Raw genomic sequence first — 6,238 nt, 5'->3', positions numbered from 1 at the left:
TGTATTTGACAATGGATTTTCTCAAATAAAATTATGAAAATGCTCATTAGGCGTTCTCTCAGAGCAGCTCTGGAAATGTTCATGTATTCATATCCTCAAATTGTTTGTGAGATGCTGAAAACACCATGAACGTCACGAGTAATTCAGTATGTAGTAGACAAATGCAGCTCAGCAGAACAATAGGGTTATATATTTACTTGCAGTATTTTTGTGCTTAGCTTAAATATTCACAGACCATGTCGCGATTGGATTTATTGCACAGTTCTACTTTCCATGTATTCATCCATCCATTATTTTACATGTTAACGTGACATCTGCATTAAGTGAATTCCATTTTCATGACTGGATTCCGGGATTCCCTTTGCATCACGTAAATCGGGACATACCTTTATCTGCAGGAGGGATGGTGTCATATATCCTCTTTTTGCAGCCACTTTGCGTCCAAATTTTTTGCAAATTGGATATCTATCCTCGAGGACAACCACGCTTTTTTTCTACTTTTCATACTGGCCATAATTCGCTTGGCGCTTAGCTTTCAGCTTCACCTGGGCGTCACCTTTTTTGCGCGTTTGTTCTCCCGCCCTTCAATCAATTCAGTAGTTTCCGGAGTGTGTGATTCCCCCCCCCATGAAAAAATGAAAAAAATGTTTTTTACATAACATCATAATTAACATTAAGGTCATTCAAACTTGTCTTTATTTATTGTAAGTTAACTAAATTAAACATTGATAAACAACATGTCTTTAGTCATATCTTAAAGTGGCTATGTGTAAGAATTTTCATGTATTAAACTGTTTTTTAATTGCCAATCTTTGAAAAGCCTTAACGGAACTTAAAAAAAACTAGACTGTCTCCGACTTCCAAGGTTGTCTAGGAAAAGCTGTAGACTGATTTTTGTGTGAAGGATTAAAAAAATAAAAGGGATGTGATGTTTAAACGTGCTCCCAAGAGCCTCTCTTCCATTCAGTGACACATGAAACCATTGTAATGTTCAGGATAATGCCGAAAGAGCTATTTTGAATCTGTAATATTATGTGAATCTGTCATTCAAACAAAAGGGATTAATTCAAACTATAGTCTCAAAATAACCATAATGACCTCATATTATGTCGGCATGATGCCAGTGAATTGCAGAGCTTGTACAAACATTTCCACATACTATGATCAGATGCTTTCTTAACAGCTGTTTTCTCACCGCTGTTCAGTCTCTCCTACTTTACTGTGAGGGTTCTGTCACTTCTGTCTAGTTTATTTCTTGGTTTTGTGACAGAGCTCTGACACTCCTGGTTTTGTCTTGTCTTTATCTGAGTGCGCAGTTTTCGAGCCGTGCACTCACTTGTCTACGTGCGGGGCGTGGTGTTTGGATCCCAGCACGTTGGTCTAGTTTGGTTTCGGTTCTGTCGGGATTCAGACATCCATACTCCGCGTGTTTGATTTCTGTTGTGAGCGCACAGGATGAGCTTAGGCTCGTTCTCGTGCGCTCTATCTTGTCGTGTGAGCGTGCGCTTTCGAGTTCGCTCACTGCGTGTTGTTGTGTTTTGTGTAGCACTCGGTTCGTGTTTACATCGTCATGTTTTGTATCGTGCTGTGTAGCACACAGCTTGTGTTTTTCACTAGCTGTGTGCTTTCATGTTGTCATGTTTTGTGTGAACACGTGGCTTGTCATGGGTTTCCTTATGCCATGTGCTCTCCTGTCGATTGTCTAGCCCCTCCCATCTTGTTACCTGATTATTGATTCATTTGCCCCACATGTCCTCACTCATTAACTGCTTTGTCTTCTCTCCCTATTTATTCTCCTTGTGTGTTCAATCCTGTGCTGGTTCATCGTCGTATGTTCACTGTGTGTTTCCCTGCAGTCGAGTCGAGTCCAGTCCAGTCCAGTGCAGTCGAGTCGAGTCCAGTCCAGTCCAGTCCAGTCCAGTCCAGTCATTTTTATATGAGCACGAGTGCGAACATGAGCAATAAGTTGCTGGCTCCAGTTCACTTAACGGCAAACGGTGTCGCTAATAACAAGGTTTTCTGAATTCTACATAATAGCTCCTTTAAGTGAAAATTATAATTTTATATTATAGCTAATTTAGCTTTTGTTTCAGTTTTTTTTAACCCAAAACCAAAGGCCTTTAAAGTCTTAAAAAGATATATATGATCTACCCTATCAAAGGCTTTTTCTTTCCAATAGATATAAATCTCTTACCAAAAAACAATGATCAAAAATTGTTCGTTTGGGAATACAATAGGTTTGATCTTCATAAATTACACACTTGATATGAATTGCTTTAATCTATTTGTTCTAGCCTTTGACAATATCTTCAAATCCAGTTAAAAGCAAAAAGGGCACAAATTTTTCAAAAACCCAAGTCTCCTTTCTAGGGATTAGTGTCAAGACAGCTCTTCGGCAGCTCAAAGGAAGAATCCCCTGATCAATACATGATAATAAAACTTCATAAAAATCATGTCCAATCAAATACCAAAAGCATTTATAAAACTCTGCTGTCAGACCATCTATTCCAGGAGGCTTCCCAGGATTCAACTCTAAAACAGCTTTTGAAATCTCAGAAAAATTAACAGAAACCCTCTAAATATGTTTTATCTTACTCTAAAGATCTGAGGAAGACCACATAAAAACTCATTTACAATTTTTCGAAAAAATGACAAAGCAATGGCTCTAATTTACTTTCGATCAGTTTTTTCTTGACCACTGGAAAATTTAAAATGATGAAAGTTAGAATTACTTCTTGTCTCTGGACTTTTTTTCTATTAGAAAAAAAGCTGTATAGGGCTTCAAATTAACATTAGTGTATCTGGCTCTAATCAAAGATCCTTTTCCCCTTTCTTCCAAAAGATTCTTTAAAAAAATGTATTTCTTTCAGCATCTGGCTACCCGTTCACAGCCAAGGAGGCCGTCCCAGAGCTGCCTGCACCTCGCTTGGCTCCCTGTACCACCGCTTCCTGTCCCACCTAAGTCAGCTTGGCCACCCCCTTCCCCAGCCCTCGTCAGCCTCCTGGGCACCCACCCTCTCCTATTGGACTCTTTTTGGTTGTCTTTCCATGTTTCTTTCTCTGTTTGTCAGTTGCATTTAAAGGGATGGTTGATTATGATTTCACGTTTCTAACTTTAGTTAGTGTCTAATGTTGCTGTTGAAGCATAAACAACTTCTGCAAATTTACAACGTTCAAAGTTCAAAGCTAATGAAGATATTTTCTTTTAAAGAAATTGCTTTTTAAGGACTACAACAAACGGCTGGTAGGGACTCACTAACACTAAAATTTACATAAACCCCACCCACGAGAACGCGATTTATAGATTATAATGACAGATATGCTATAATGACTAGAAGATACCTAGACATAAGCTAGATAAATTCATCAACTAATTATTCGAAATGCTCTGTTGCATTCTACATGTTGTCACTTCTTCTCGAGTCTCTCCATCATTGTCTGACTCCGGTTTGAACATAAAAGGCTAAAAGTTTTTGAAATTTGCATTTAAAGGGACAGACACAAAAACGGTGCATTTTTGCTCACCATCAAAAAAAAATGTATTTTGAGCTAAAACTTCACATACACACTCTGGGGACATCAAAGACTTATTTTACATCTTGTGAAAAGGGCATTATACCACCCCTTTAAGTCCTGAGTTTTCACCCATTCTCTGACGGTCTTTGTTGTTGGATGCTACGTGTGCAAGTGTTTCTCCTGAGAGTTCTTCATTAAAGATCATTTCCAAAGCTGTTCTTCATCGTGCCTGTATTATACACAGCCATTCCCTGACAGTAGCTATGTTTCCATCACCCTGTTTTTATGCTCATTTTGAAGTATCGTATCAGAAACGAGTGATGGACAACTAACTCTCATGTCACATGTTACAAGTCAACTAACTCTCATTAGAGTGTTAATAGAGTATTAGTAGACTGGTAGGGTTCGGGTTTGAATAAGTTGACATCTAGTTTAAAAGATACTTATAGTTAGTGGAATGTAAGTTGGAGAGCATCTGAAATCATTTGGCAAGGTGATATGTAACTGTAATGCAGTCAAGACTTGCGTCTATCCATCGTGCCAATGACTTTAATAGCCTCTCTAGGGAAGCTCATCGATTAATTAGATATCCAGTCATGTGGTCAGTCAGATCACTGAATGCTAATTGCCCATTGTACTGATAAGATGTCTGGCAATGAACCTTTCATAAAGCCTGAAGTTCTGAAGGATTGTCGTTCCTGTTAGTCCATTAAGGGTTATTTAAACCAACTAATCCTGCATGTGTGAATAATCAAATCAACTTTAGCAATGAAGTATAGTCAGGGCGGAGGATGGATTTCTCGTTTTATGTGAAGTATGTAGTGAAAAGAAACAGTATTACTAGTGTATATAGAAGAATAAAGGAGTATTTGTAAAAGCGAAGGACATTTTATACAGAATTAATTTGTTTTATCACTAGAGATCAGGGACAGGTTTGTTTTGGTTCAGCAAGCTAATAGGAATGAATTATTCAAATCAGCTAACCTTTATACCAACTCTAATTTATTTTATTCAGGCTACAGGTTTTCTCAATTATATTTGCATTCTACGGATTACTTTCTATCCCTTTTTAGTATGCTTTGCTAATAGATTTGTCTGAGCACAGAATTTAAATCACAACTCCTGAACATCTGCTGCTATGCGTGCTTGTTTTGTGTGAGAACATTTATGTGCTTACGCATGCATATGCATGAATGTACAAGTGTGAGTATTACCTGAATCATCAGGTAGAAAGGTTAGAATGTAGTTTTGATACCCTACATCCTAATTTGATCAAATCCGGCATGAATTCACATAACATAAGGTGCATGACAGGCATACCTGTGCATATTGATGGTCTACTGCTCCAGGGTAAGCTGTCAGTCAGACTGTCCATCAGTCAAGCGTCAGAAAGGCACAATCCTGGTTTGAAACGTGTTATTCCCTCCTCGCTCTCTCTCGGCTCGCTGGATTCGACATGGCTCAGCGCACAAAAACATCCTGCAGGTACATACTCACAAGAGATTTGTTTATTTCTGTACGGAGCGCTCGCTTGCCTCTGTTTTTTTTTTTTCCTCTAGCTTTACTCTTGTACATTCTCTGGATGTCTCAGTAAACTCACACTCAACAAACTGTTGCTATCAAATTGAACTGCAAGTGTGAGGTGTGTCATTACACAGAAGATGAAAATAAATAGCATGCACAAACTTTGTACTTGATTTGTGGAAAATGGATATTTGATTATGTTGCTGTGAGACCAGAATAATCATAAGATTTCACAATTATTCATGGGATTTTTATAGTAAGGCTAATTAGCTTTCTAAATAATACCTGAGCTTTTAATTAATGAGATATATTTTTGTACTATATTGTGGGAAGTTAAATCTCTTACCATTGCTTTGTAGTTCTAAGATGTTTCATTCAACGCCTACTGTGTCATATTTGATAGGCCTCTAAATTATCATCATGGTCAAAGATTTGCTGAAAAACCTGTTGTACACAATCGTTTTGCTGTGTAATCTTTACTGTTTTGTATAAAGTAACAGAATAACTTTTATATTGTTAATAATATTTCAAGATGAGGATTTAATGGACTGAAGCAACTTAGGGTTACTTGATTATCCATATATCATCTTTAAAAAAATATATATATTAGTATCAAATATGATCTATCAGGCTTCGTTTATTTGTTCATCTCTAAATCATCATTAGCCTATATTGCATTGCATTATCTGTTTTGTTTATATGTTTTATGTGTTTGGAAGATAGAGAGTGATAACTGATATATATATAGATATTTTAGAAAATTTGTTCAATAAACTGTTCCTTTTCAGAATTGTTTTTCTTCTGATTATTATTTCATGTGTAAGGCTTTACAGCGTTCAGCATCAACTTTGTCTCAGATTTAAAATAAATAAATAAATAAATACAGAATAAAAAAAGAAAATTGTTGAAATGCTATAAGAGGATATAGATATATAAAATAGGAGTGGATAGCAGACAAAATAATTTGGTCTAGGGAGATTTGGATGAGAAATGTTTGAAATCTCTAACTTTTGACTGCAGAAATTTGATTGGATCTCTAGTGAAAGAGGAGATTAAGTGTAAGATTACCTGAGGCAAGAAATTTGAGCAAAAGTCTATATTTTCTAGCTATGCAATATATTGTTAAAGAGACCCCACGTGTATTTTTTTTTCTTTCCTTTATGTAGTCCTATTCATTTTGTTCAGATGAGAACAACTG

This window comes from Siphateles boraxobius, unplaced genomic scaffold, assembly GCF_051911475.1.
Source record: "Siphateles boraxobius isolate OS27281-9 unplaced genomic scaffold, OSU_SipBor_1 48, whole genome shotgun sequence".
In the NCBI taxonomy this organism is placed as follows: Eukaryota; Metazoa; Chordata; class Actinopteri; order Cypriniformes; family Leuciscidae; genus Siphateles; species Siphateles boraxobius.
This window is presented reverse-complemented; position numbering follows the sequence as displayed.